Source organism: Mauremys mutica, chromosome 5, assembly GCF_020497125.1.
Source record: "Mauremys mutica isolate MM-2020 ecotype Southern chromosome 5, ASM2049712v1, whole genome shotgun sequence".
In the NCBI taxonomy this organism is placed as follows: Eukaryota; Metazoa; Chordata; order Testudines; family Geoemydidae; genus Mauremys; species Mauremys mutica.
Window position 1 is genome coordinate 68,980,943 of NC_059076.1, and position 13,244 is coordinate 68,994,186.

Genomic DNA, 13,244 nt, shown 5'->3' on the forward strand with positions numbered 1-13,244 from the left:
CTCCAGCTTGTGAGTTCCTAAAACTCTTGATCTTTACACAATTTCTAAAAAGTATTTTTCTCGTGAAGAACATTGTCTTATTTCTCCCAAAAAATCACAAATGGATTTTTGCTACACAACTCCCATTGGCATTAATGGGAGTAATTTGACTAAAATCCCATTCTGCTCTCAAAATTTTGGAGTGGGGATTTGATTTTAATTTTCTAAAAAAATCACGTGTGTTGCATTTCATTATTCATCCTATTTAAAGCACATTCTGATCTTATCAAGAAAGATGTATTTTTTGTTCCTTGCTCATTTCAAAAATTTGGTGAGATACAAGAAAAATCTGAGGGAAGGAGGAAAATTAGGAAAATATAGACATATTACAGCTTTATTGTCAATTACCTTCTCACAAACCAAGAATGTAAGTAATACTTAGGCTGATGGGGAAATAATTATTGATCAGACTTTAGCGTATCCTGTGGTATTGATTAGAAACCAGATTCTGAGGAATTTTCTAGAAATAATATACTGCTTTTACCATTCATCTTAAAAGGCCAGATAAGGTAACGTTGCAAAGTAAAATAGAAGTGGGTGATATTAATATTAATCAGTTGCATCTGCCCTTTGGTAAAGTGCTTGACCAAATATTTGAGGGATAGGCTCATTCTAACTTCAGACTTGATGAAAGATAATATTACATTGCCTACTTTGTGACATTTACGAAACTAGAGTACAAAATTACGATGGTAATTTTGTATTAAATCTTAGAAAATTCCAGACTTCATCAGTATGTGATAGCTGCATATGAACAAACTTTTCAGAATGAAGTAGAAAGCAGATATATACAGACTACGGAGGTACTGGCAATTGATTGCAATCACCTATTAAATTAATCTTTGTAATTAATTTAAAGCTTTTAGTTATTTTCATTTAGTGTTTATGTTAAAGGCAGGAAGCTTCTTATTTTTAAAGCAAATGCAATAATAATTTAATAATACAAGTGAAAATCAGTTGTAATTGTTCTAAATATATTAAGCATTAAAGTATATATTATTCATCTTGCTTTTTTAGAAGATGTGGCATATCAAATTTTTAACAGCCATCAGCTTTTCATCTTTTTTTCCTGAACACATCACATCAGATTTTAATTTAGCAGGAATTGCTAAAGTATGTATACTTCTTTTTTTCAGAGTACAGACATCTGTTCTGCAGTGACCTCCCTGTATTGGTTCTGATCTCCTGTCAGACTCTCATTGTTTCTATGATGAGGTCTTCTTTTTGCTGGGTTTTTCTCAGCTCCTCTTTTTCCACTTCTTCATTTGTACCTTGGGAATTATTTTGTATACCTTGGAAACTTGTCCTTACACTCTTTACCCTTGTGTATAGTCATGCAGTGTTCTCACTTTTGTTTTGATCAGTTCTCGTAACATCCATGTCAGAGATCAGCTTCTTGCTTTACTTACAATGTTCTTGCTTTAAATCATATGATGACAGCTGATAATATGATAAAAAAAAGACTGCACTTCTTTACAATAGGCTAATGTAGTGGTTTGACACCAGCTCTGCATGACTTAACTTTAGCTCAACAGTAGTCCCAAGTTTCCCGAATTTATGAGGTTGCACAACTCAAAAGTGGCACTCTTAGGGTCTCAGAAGCAAGTAGCAATTACACTCTCTCTGAGTATCCTCTGACATCTTATCCATGAAGAAGCTTTAATGTTAACTGAAGCAAAGGAAGCCATTCGTCAGCCAGGCTGACTGAGTTCAAGATTGCTTAAATGTCTTATAATATCGCAACCATTTCAAATTGCATTGGGTTGAAAAGTAGTATAAAAAGTATTAGTATGAATTCAATTTATGAAAAACATGGTTTAAATCCATTAATGTTGTTGAAATTGTAGAACTGCTGAAAACCTAATCACAAGTTATCTTTAAATATTTTTATTTTTGTCAAAAAGTTACAGCCAAATCCTGAAGCCAGTGGCAAAAGGCAGTAGAATCAGGATATAGGCCCAGATTCAGCATGCTTAAGATACAGTGATTTCAAGTGGACTTAATCACATGCTTAAGCTTTTGTTCTTCTTTTTTTCCCCTTTTCTATCTGGGGTCAGCGATTATATCGCCTTCATATTTAAAAATAGGCACCATAATGTTTTATGCCATTCAGCTGACATTTTCCCTTTCTTTAGAAAGCATATTTGATGCTTTCCCTTACCAATAACTGAAACAGATCCACTGGTACTTGATCCAGCCAGGTGCTTTCTTCTTTTTCATTTTCCTAAATGCCTCTGCAATCTCTTCCTCATACAATCTATCATGCCCCTATTTGGGTTACATGTTCTCAATTCCATTCTTGGGTTCTTCTCATTCATCACTCTTTCAAAATAATCACTCCAAACTTTGTTGATTGATTCACCATTCATTTACAAAATACTATATTCATTTCTACTGTAAGCGGCGTTCACATCCCTCATCATTTTCTCTCTTGCTTTGGTGAGTTTATAGATGGCCTTCTGTCCCTTGTGTCCTCATAGTCGGTTATATAGCTCCGAATCCATATGAGCTCCAAGTGCAATGCAGTGGCAAGAAGGGCTAATGCAATCCTTGAATGAGGGAACAGGGGAATAGAGAGTAGGTGATTTTACCTCCTTATATGGCATTAGAAAGACTAATACTGGAATACTTAGTAAATTCTGGTGTACATATTTTACAAAGGATGTTGAAAAATTAGAGGGGGCAAAAAATAGCCACAAAAATTATTCAAGGGCTGGAAAAAATGCCTTATAGTGAGAGACACAAAGAGCTCACCCAAAAAAATCAAGGGGTGACTTAATGACAATGTGTAAGTACTTTCATAGAGAGTAAATACTGAATACTAAAGGTTTTTTCATCTAGTGGAGAAAAGCATATAATACACTATGTCTGGAAGCTGAAGCCAGAAAATTTAATTTAGAAAGATTTTTTTTTTTTAAACAGGAACAGTGATTAACCATTGGAACAAACCATCGGAACAAACTACAAAGGAGGTGGTGGATTCTCCATCTCTTGATGTCTTCATATCAAGACTGGATGCCTTTCTAGAGCACATGTTTAAGTCAAGCACAAGTTATTGGTTCAATAGAGGGGTAACTGGGTGAAATTCTATGGTCTGTGTTATACAGAAGATCATACTAATGATCTCTTTTGGCCTTAAAATCTGTGAATCTGTGAATCAATAGAAACAGATCAGGCTTTTAGTCCTTAACATTTTCTTGTACTAATGTTGTAATGATCATTCATTTAAATTGGACTTAAACTGATGGACAGTCTCATGTTAATACCAATCCAATTAATCAGGACACATTATGACATCAACATGGTTTTGATGAGTATGTTGTTCTATGGAGATCTGTTGGAGGAAAATGATGTCAAAACAATATACCGATGAAGACTATATAGATGATTCAACAATGTTAATGAATCAATATTACATAATGCTAAATTATGTACCACATGCTGCCAATTGGTGCATTCAAAGAGTAAAGTCCTACTCAAAATGAGTAAGAATCAGTGGCAGAATCAGTCCCTATAATAAAAAAAAATGTTTTGCAATGTGAGTATAGTAAAACTTCAGTACAATAGCTCATGTTATCATGGCTAGTTATACTACTATTTAAAAAAAATCAAACAAATAATATAGAAAAATGTTATGATTATGACCCTCAAAAATGTAGTGAAATTGTAAAGTAAGGTTGTAAAGCACTGTTAGAGGCAAATCCTTATTCAATAATTCCTGCAGCAATTGAGTGCGAGTTTTGTAAGAGGAAGACTCTCATAAGAAAGGCAGGATTTGTCCTTTCATGCACACTCCATAGGTCATAGTGTTGAACACAGTAAGTGAGAGAAAAATGTAACCCCATGTAAATGATAGCATTTATCAATGTCTATTAAAAAGTTCCTCTCTCAGATAGAGGCTCTGACACCATTTTCCACTCTCTCACTCCAAAAAAACTTTTCCATCCCCTTGCGGCATTATATCTTCTTATTCTGCTGTGTGTTGGATGTCCCAATGTTGTTTTGCAGTCCCCACTTAAGAAAAAAAAACGTGGATATAGAAGCTCTGCTTTCTCACTGGGATCACCCTAATGTCACCTATGACATACTGTTCTCTGAATATTTTTGTCTGGCTCCTCACTATCCCAGAGTCCCTTTGCTCCATTGGGAGAACATAGGACATGAATCACATAGACACGCCCACACAGACAGACCTGTCTCTGCACAGGAGGAGGAGGAGAAAAGGACACTGGGCCCTGCCACTCCACTGAATGTGAGCCCTTCAGCAGCTGCAGACCACCTTTCCCCCTTTCTAACCCAGCCCGCAGTCTGAATAATCCATTCTAGGATGGAGCATGGAACCCTGTTCCCAAACCAACCAGCACCACAACCCGGGGAATCCCATTCCCTCCAGCAGCCCAGGGAGACCCACTGCTACAGATGACCCAACTGCTTCAAAAATTAAATAAAATCTGTTTTCCAATCAACTAACCAGCCCTTAATGAGAGGGGACCAGTTCGTCTTCTGATTAACCATGCCCCCCTGCCAAACACACAGGATGATTTGCTCGCAACGACAATGCTGCCAGCAGAGAACTTGAAGAAATCAATGCATGTCCTGTGGGAACAGTGAGAAGTGATTTGGGGCAGAAGCTTAGGTGAGGAGAGAAAAGTAAAGGGGTTAATATTTTACCCAGCAAATGCCACATTCTGTTAGCTAAACACGTCTTGAGGGAGTCCCTTATTAAAACAAATATCAGTTTATCACTGACATATTTCAAGACAGTGGGAGGACACCATTAAAAAAAATAAAACAGAGGATGGATTATTGTTGAAGCCTTCATGGAAGAATTGTATTTTCTGAAAAGTTTTAAATAAGAAGGGGAAGATTGTTTTTCCAGAAGCTTTTCGTCTGATAGCGGAACTTGTTCCACTTCCTTTTCTCCATATTTGAGCATACAGTCAAAGTTCTAAGCCACATGTTCCTTCTCAGGAAATCTTCTATCCTGTGCTGAATTTTGAGGGAACCCATGTGCTCATTCCTTTATTTACTGAACTAGTTAACCCTTCATGTTTCACACAACTGATAACCTTTTTACTAAATTTAATCAGAGATTCTGTTTGGATACATTTGGTTAAAATTGCAAATCATTTAACTGGTTTTAGTATATACACAAGGATATTAAACAAGACTACAGATCTTCAGAGAGCATGAATTACAGCATGTATTTATGACTCAGTTTTAGGCTGGTGGGACTGAACTTGCACTTTCTTACAGCACTAGTATTGTAGCATTGTAACAGATTTATAATGTACATTGAAGGCATTGATGAAATGCCAGATTTATTTATAAAAATTACAGCTTGGATTATTGGTTGTTTCCCCAAAGTATGTACTTTACCATGCCATAAATGTTTGATGTTTGGGGGAAAAAGTAAGAAAAAGGGGCTTGTTAGAATTGTGTTTTCATATTTTGTTATTATGTCCAGAGTGTGTGAATCCAAGCAAAGAATTATAATTAGCAGCTAAAATTAACAACTAACAGATCATTAAGCAGCCATGCTTTAATATAAACTAACACAAAGAAATATTTATTGCTGTTACACTTGATTTAGGAAGTATATGCTATCTGTAGTAATATTTAACTAGCTGTGGGGAATTCAGACAAGGAAGAGTAATGTGGTTCAGATACAAAAAAAATCTTCTTAATTCCTCAGCTATATTTAGAACTGACCTCTAATTGAACCTTTCTGAAGTTCATAATGTCTGGATTTTTAGCTTCGTTTTAATATCTTGGGGTGTTCATTAGTAAACTTCATAGGGAACCCTAGTCTCATTTTAAGCTTTGGATACCATGATAGTGGGTGCATAACTGAAAAGGACAAAGAAAAGAACAAAATAGAACATAATACTTACTACTTTCAGTCAAAATATCATTAGAATATCTGGTTTCCTGGTGTTCCAGCTCTGACTAGAACTACAAGGAGCTTTCACTTCCCCCCTTAAGATTTTGAGCCCAGTTATCTGAAGGGAGGTTGGTGAAATTTAGAAGGGAGATTAGTAGTTAAAAAATGCTGCAGTTCCATTATTGTATGGCTGGGTAGAATTGGAGATAGTGATGAGGATGGTGCTCTTGGTTGAGGGGATTGGCTGTGCAACAAGTTAGCAAAGACAATTGGACTAATCCAGAGTCTGACTAATTATGCAATTACCACCATAAATGGGAACCGGGTGAAGAGCAGAATACTCCATGAAGTCTCACAAGGACTTCACAATACAGGTCTACTCGTGCAGTACTTAGATACTGCAATGATGGATACTAGAGAAAATGCTGAGAAAGATAGAAGTAATTCATCCCTGGATATTGGTAGATTAGAAATAACATTAAAACTAAGATCAGGGTGAAATTATATCCAATCTGTCCCTGGCAAATCTTTCATTCACTTCAATAGGGCCAGGATTTCAGATTCTTAAAAAAGCTACTAAAACGGCCAATGACAGTGTACTCATACACATCCACACAGAATCACAGTGACTTCCCCAACAGAAACAGGGTTATCCATCAGCAACTTTTCTTGATACGGGAAAATTAATTTCTGTGCCTGTATCTAACAACCTGAGTGGTAACACCATTCATTTTCTCACACAGATTGGACTACGAGAAGATATCAGACAAATCAAGAAAAGGATATAACACATCCACAATGGGTGGGCTGCTCTGGGCCTGGTATCCAGAATGACCAGCTGGGTGTCAGATTCTGATCAAAGGAAACCAATGATTTTCCAGGTTTCATATTAATAGCACAATAGTAAGTAAAGCCAAAAGAAGGCTGATGCTTGATTATTACTTTTGAGCAACTGAGAAAAACTTTTGTTTTGATGGTGTGCACCATTCTACGTTTTTATCTGTCAAAAGGAATACATTTAGTGCTTTGTTCAGCAGATAAACTTAATTCCTCCACTAGAGGTATGAGGAGTGCTCGGAGTGTTGGATTATCCGTTGCAGTATACATCATGAGAATTGTTCCGGCCACCACTACAATGGTGACAAAAAGCGGAGGAGCAGGCAAAATAAAAAACAAAACATTAAATCTTTGAATTACCTGTGAATGTTTGGGGATGAATAGATGGCACTCAAAGGGGGACTCATCTCCCTATTGTCTGAGAATATAGTGTTGGATGGCTGTGGCTCTTGGAAGCTGGAAAGATCATGCAGACGTGTTGCATGCCTCGTACAATGTATTTTTTTTAAATAAATACTGCCCTTAATGCTATTAACAATTCAAAAAGCTATTTAAAATCAATTTGTTTGGCAGGTAAAATAGAAATTAACAGTTAACTTTAAAATAAAGGATGATACAATATAGCATTCTAAAATCTACTCTTAAAATTATCAAGGGATGAATGCTGCTGAGAATTCTTCAGTTCTGGTATTCTTCTTAGGGTACGTCTTCACTACCCGCCGTATCGGCGGGTGGCAATCGATTTCTCGGGGATCGATATATCGTGTCTCATCTAGACGCGATATATCGATCCCCGAACACACTCCTGTCGACTCCGTAACTCCACCAACCCGAACGGCGGTAGTGGAGTCGACATGGGGAGCCGCGGACATCGATCCCGCACCGTGAGGACGGTAGGTAAATCGATATAAGATACTTCGACTTCAGCTACGTTATTCACGTAGCTGAAGTTGCGTATCTTATATCGATTTTCCCCCGTAGTGTAGACCTGCCCTTAGAGTCTATGTGGATGAAGAAATGTGCTCCCACCTTACAAAGAGATAAGATTTCTGCTGTCCAATAATATTTTTCATCACTTACACTACTGAAAGAGACCCTGGAGGTAATTTTGAATTTACAATTTTTCTATGTTCCAACAAAATACACTGCTAACATATCACAGGTTCATTTCAAACTACATATACAGGGACAGTGCAACTAGTCAGTCAAGAAGAAGGATATATGGGAGAGGACATTTGAACTCAAACCCTTAGAAAATACTTGATTCAAAACAGAGATGTTGCCTGATCCAAAATAGAGATCTCTGTGAAGCCCACAGTAAAACTAAAAATAAGTAAAGACAAAAATATCCGTTGATGTAAGATTTTTAAAAACTCTTCACAACAGCTAGAAGATGGCAGATCTACCTTGTAGCACTGATTTAGAGGCCTATAAGCCTCAGTTTTCTGTGAGTGGGACAAAGTATGGTAATTAAAGCTGGTTGAAAATTTAGAGGGTTTTTCCAGCAAAATTTGATAACATTTTTGATAAACAATTTTTGGAAACATTTTTTGACCAATGCTGCTGGTAACAATATCCTGGAAAAAAATCATAGCAATAAGAATACCTCATTATAAACTCCTGTGTAGCCATGGATACCAAATTAGACTGGTTAGTCCCTGAGGTTATTACTCCAGAAACCCACATGAATATAATGAATCAGGTATCAGTGCTGATTGAAAGGGACCTTATGAAGCAGGGAATAAAAATGGTTAAACTTTCTATATACTTACTTACTCTAGCAATAATTGAAGGGAAAAAAAAACCACTCACCACTAAATTGAACTTTTGGAAAAATGGGCATGCAGTAAAAATGGGCATGCATGTTTGTTGGAGGTCCCAAAGGCACTGAGAATTAGTACTTAATTGCATTTCTTCAATTAATTCTTAAGGCTCCTTAGGTAAATTCATGAAAAATCTAATATATATTGAGGAAGTTCATACACTCCCAAAAAGGTCTTCAGTTGACAGTAATGGCTAAAAGGAAACCATCGTTTTTATTATCTGACTTCACATAGTGAAGACAATGGGACTACTGACACATGCTTACAATTAAGCACATGAATAAGTTTCTGTAGGACCAAGACTTCTCACTGGGACACAGAATTAAAGAAAGAACACAAATACAATGAAGTGTTAATTGTTTCAATAACCACAGTATTCACTTTATGCCAATAGACTGTCATTCAGTTTTTCTTAGTATAATTTGTTAATAGCATAATTAAATTTTAAGTGCAGTAATCTATGATTTAGATGTTATGACCTGTACATTTAATAGAAATCACTTAATGCTAGTTAAAGTAGTAAGATGTGACTTGTGTTTGTAATACTGTACCACTACCTGCCAGTGTTCTATATAACCATTTTGAATTATTATATTTATCAGCACCAAATGCACATATAATTGCTGGTATTTTTCTCTGTATCTACAGTGAGGATAAACAAATTAAATCACTATATCCAGTAGGGAATAAGCCATGGATTAATATATTTTTTATTCACTATATACATAGAAACCTATTCAGAGAATCTTCATTGAAGAGTTGTGATACACAGTTATTTTTGCTTAGACATTGTAGTTTCATGTATCAATCCAAAGCTGTACCATCAAAGATACCATGTTGACAACATTAATGTCAAAACCTCAAAACTTCAACAACAAACAGAATAAGTGAAAAATGTGACTCGGGGGTCATAAAAGCAGTTATCAGAAAGTTCACTTTGGCATACATGTAATACCTTTTCCCTCTACTTTTAGAAATATTTAACCACTTTATAGCAAGACAGGGAGTCATGAACATTTCTACTCATGTAGACATTTTTAAAAAGATACTTTCAATAATCTTCAGTGAAATGCCAGGATATCTATAGCATGTTTGGCAATACAATAGCTACATGTTTCACTTTAAAAGCAGCAAAGAGTCTTGTGGCACCTTATAGACTAACAGACATTTGGGAGCATGAGCTTTCATGGGTGAATACCCACTTCGTCGGATGCATGTAGTTTCACTTTGTGTAATAACTGGAATATATTGTAATACATTCCTCCATAGCTATATGGACCAATGTGATCATCCAGTCTGATTTCCTGCACAACACAGACCATAGCACTACCCTGAATTAATTCCTGCTTCAACTCCAGAGCACATCTTTTAAGGGAAAAATGCCATCCAATTTTTAATTAAAAGTTACCAGTAATGGAAAAGTTCAACACAACCCTTGATAAGTTGCTCTGATGGGTATTTACTGTCACTACAAAAATGTGCACCTTATTTCTTGTCTGAATCTGTCTAGCTTCAACTTCCAGCCAATAGCTCTTGCTATAGCTTTGTCTGCTAGATTGAAATATCTTCTCTTCCCAAATTTATGTTCTCTACATAGACTGTGATCAAATCAACCATTAAACAACCTTTTAGTCAAGAAGTTAATAAATTGAGCTCCTCGATACTCTCCCTCTAAGGCATATTTTCCCATGCCTTTAGTCGTTCGCCGGCTCTTCTCTGAACCCCTCCAATTCTTCAATATCTTCCTTGAAATGTGAACACCAGAACTGGACACAGTATTCCAATTTCAGTTGCACCAATGCCCAATACAAGAGTAATATAACCTCCTTACTCCTACTCAGTAACCCCATATTGATACATCCAAGGATTTCATTAATCTGTTTAGCCACAGAGTTGTAGTGGGAGCTCCCAGTCAGCTGATTATCCACCATGACCCTCAAGTCTTCTTCAGAGTAACTACTTTACAGAATAATCCCCCATCCTGTAGTATGGCCTACTGTCATGACCTTACGGGTCTCTAACCTTGGTCCACGGGGCTTCCAGACAACTGACATTTCCCTGATTTCACACAGTGGCTTGCTACCAACCAATTGGGAGGAAAGACCATGAAATCTGAAGCTACATCCCTGGTTCCTCCTTTCCTGTCCTTTCCCTCATCCTTGCCCCTGGTCTCTGACTTTTTGACTCCAGCTCTGATCCTTGACTCAACTCCCAAGTCAAATCCTTGGTTTGACGCTGACTCCTGCTCTGACCCCTAGGTTAGACCATTCAAGCCCTAGTCATGACACTTATATTCTTTGTTCGTAGCTGTGTAAGCTTATATTTGGCCATATTGAAACACATCTGCATACACTCAGCTGACCAAGCAATTCAAATTGCTCTGTATTAGTGTGATGCCCTCTTCTTTATTTATCACTCCTTCAATTTTTGTGTCATCTGCAAGCTTTATCAGTGAGTTTATGTTTTTGTCAAAGGTATAGATAAAAAATATTAAATAGGGCCAAGAACCAATCCCTACAGGTCCCCACCAGAAACACATCTGCTCCATGATTCCCTTGTACAATTCAATTTTGAGACTTATCAGTTAGCCAGTTTTAATTAATTTAATGTGTTGTGCTGATTTTATATCATTCTGGTTTCTTAATTAAAATGTTCTGCAGTACCAAGTCAAATCTATTACAGAAGTTTTTTTACATCAACAGCATTATTTTTTAATCAACCGAACTTGTAGTCTCATTCAAACCTGATGTGAAGTTAGCTTGACAAGATGTATTTTGCATTTGACCTCACATTGAGTGGCATTAATTATAATCGCCTTTTTAATTCTCGATTAACCAAGTTCTGTATCTGCAGTTCCATTATTTTTGCTGAGATTGAAGTCAAGCTGAAAGGACTATAAAATTACTCAAGTCATTCTGTTTACCTTTATTAAATACTGGCACAACAGCAGCTTTCTTCAAGTCCCCTGGAACTTCCCCAGTGTTCCAATCCTCCTTAAAAATCAACACTAAGGGTCCCTCAGTCAGCTCTTTTAAAACTCCTGGATATAAGTTATCCAGAACTGGCGATTTAAAGATGTCTAACTTTTGCAGCTGCTGTTTAACATTCTTCTTAGTTGCTATTGGGATAGAAAGTATTTCATCATCATCATCTGATATCAGCCTTACTTTCCCATCCTGAGATTTAAGTCTGCTGGGCTAAGCAGGGCCTGCTTCAATAAGCCTAGAGAAGCTAGAAGGATAGGCAAGAGTCATGCATTTAGGGTTTCTTTGTTATTTTAACCCAAATCTCTAGCTGTGTTCCTGTGGACAAATAACATTTTGTTATTAGAAGACTGAACTGTATCACTGCATACATTTTCTAGTTACAAACCTCTCAAGAGAGAAGACACCTACAGGGAACCAAGCTAAATTAACCCTGTTGAAGGAGCTTTGGTGAGAAACAGGGACCCAAATCAAGAGTGGCAATCACAGGACTCCCCCTTGACTAAACTAAACTGGACTAAACTGGACCTATCACAAGGAAAGATGCACTCATGAGACTACAGAGAGTACAAGATGTAGCATGCTTTTTGGAACATGGAAAAGTGGCTCTCTGAAAAAATCCCTCCATCAAACATAGAGAGACAAAAAACTTATAGGACTTAGCAACAAAAAGGACATGCAAAGTGCAGCCTGGAATAGCTGGGGATGGTGATGCTCTAAACGATGTCTGATATTGCAAGAAGGTTTCAGATTCAGAATATATGCACTAGCTTTTTCCCAGATATAAAACAGAAATATTTAAATAGTTAAGCAAATGACAGACTTTTAGAAGTAAAAACGAGAAAGAAGTAATGATATATCTGGCAATACTACATGATTGACTACCACTAATAAAAGTGTTGACTGCTGTAGCAGTTACGAAACTCTAGTGCCAGCCTTATTTAAAGACAGAGAAAATTACCAGCTTGCGTCTTTGAAAATCCATTTGATGTTATGAATATCCCTTTCTCCTTCAGCTTTGCAGCTGATCAGCATTTTTGTAGTGGTGCATCTATACTCTGTTGAATGAAATACACTAATTGAAATGAATGAAGCAGTCCTAGTCCAGTATTTGCTGATACTTTAACACAAGAGTTAGCAATTTTGTCAGATTCAGTGACAAAATGTTTGGCATAATGAAAAGGATAGAACTTGTTCAAATACACTTGGAACTCACTAAACATATAGTTTAAAATATACCTGAAAATCTGTGTCCTTGAAAAATTATTTTCCAATGATGTCTGAAAATTATTTAGATTGTTATCTACATAATTTCCCAACGTGCAAATACTCTTAGAATGTAGGTTGGATATCAATAAAGTCTTTCTGAAAGTATGATATTAGACAATGGAATCATTTCCAAAGGCTTTGGTGGAAACTCATCATTGGAGACATTTAAAACTGGAGAGGAAAAACACACTTAGAAAGTACCTTAGAGAATAATCCTGCAGTAACAGGAATTTACTGCAAGGAGCTGAGCACTGTGGCCCCTTCAGGGTAAACAGGATTGTGTTGGTTCTTGGGGCATGCAGGAATGAGTGCCATCTTATTATCCCCTGTGTCCAGTGAAAGGGAGTCTTTTTGTGATAGCTGAGTGTCAATTCCCTGAAACCACCAGTCTCTCAGCCACTCAAGCAC

General features: G+C 36.7%; 1 protein-coding gene and 1 long non-coding RNA gene across 4 annotated transcripts in view; one reads left to right on the forward strand and one right to left on the reverse strand.

Annotated features, from left to right (window-relative positions):
- The window catches only part of FSTL5 (follistatin like 5), a 626,682-nt gene that overhangs the window by 494,268 nt on the left and 119,170 nt on the right, over positions 1 to 13,244 (reverse strand). The gene's annotated exons all lie outside the window — the stretch shown is intronic.
- Positions 1 to 13,244, forward strand: part of LOC123371889 — a 38,634-nt gene that overhangs the window by 15,878 nt on the left and 9,512 nt on the right. The window contains exons 2-3 of the long non-coding RNA XR_006579993.1: positions 2,962 to 3,011; positions 6,667 to 6,826. This is a non-coding gene — a long non-coding RNA (uncharacterized LOC123371889). The remainder of the gene's footprint in view (positions 1 to 2,961; positions 3,012 to 6,666; positions 6,827 to 13,244) is intronic.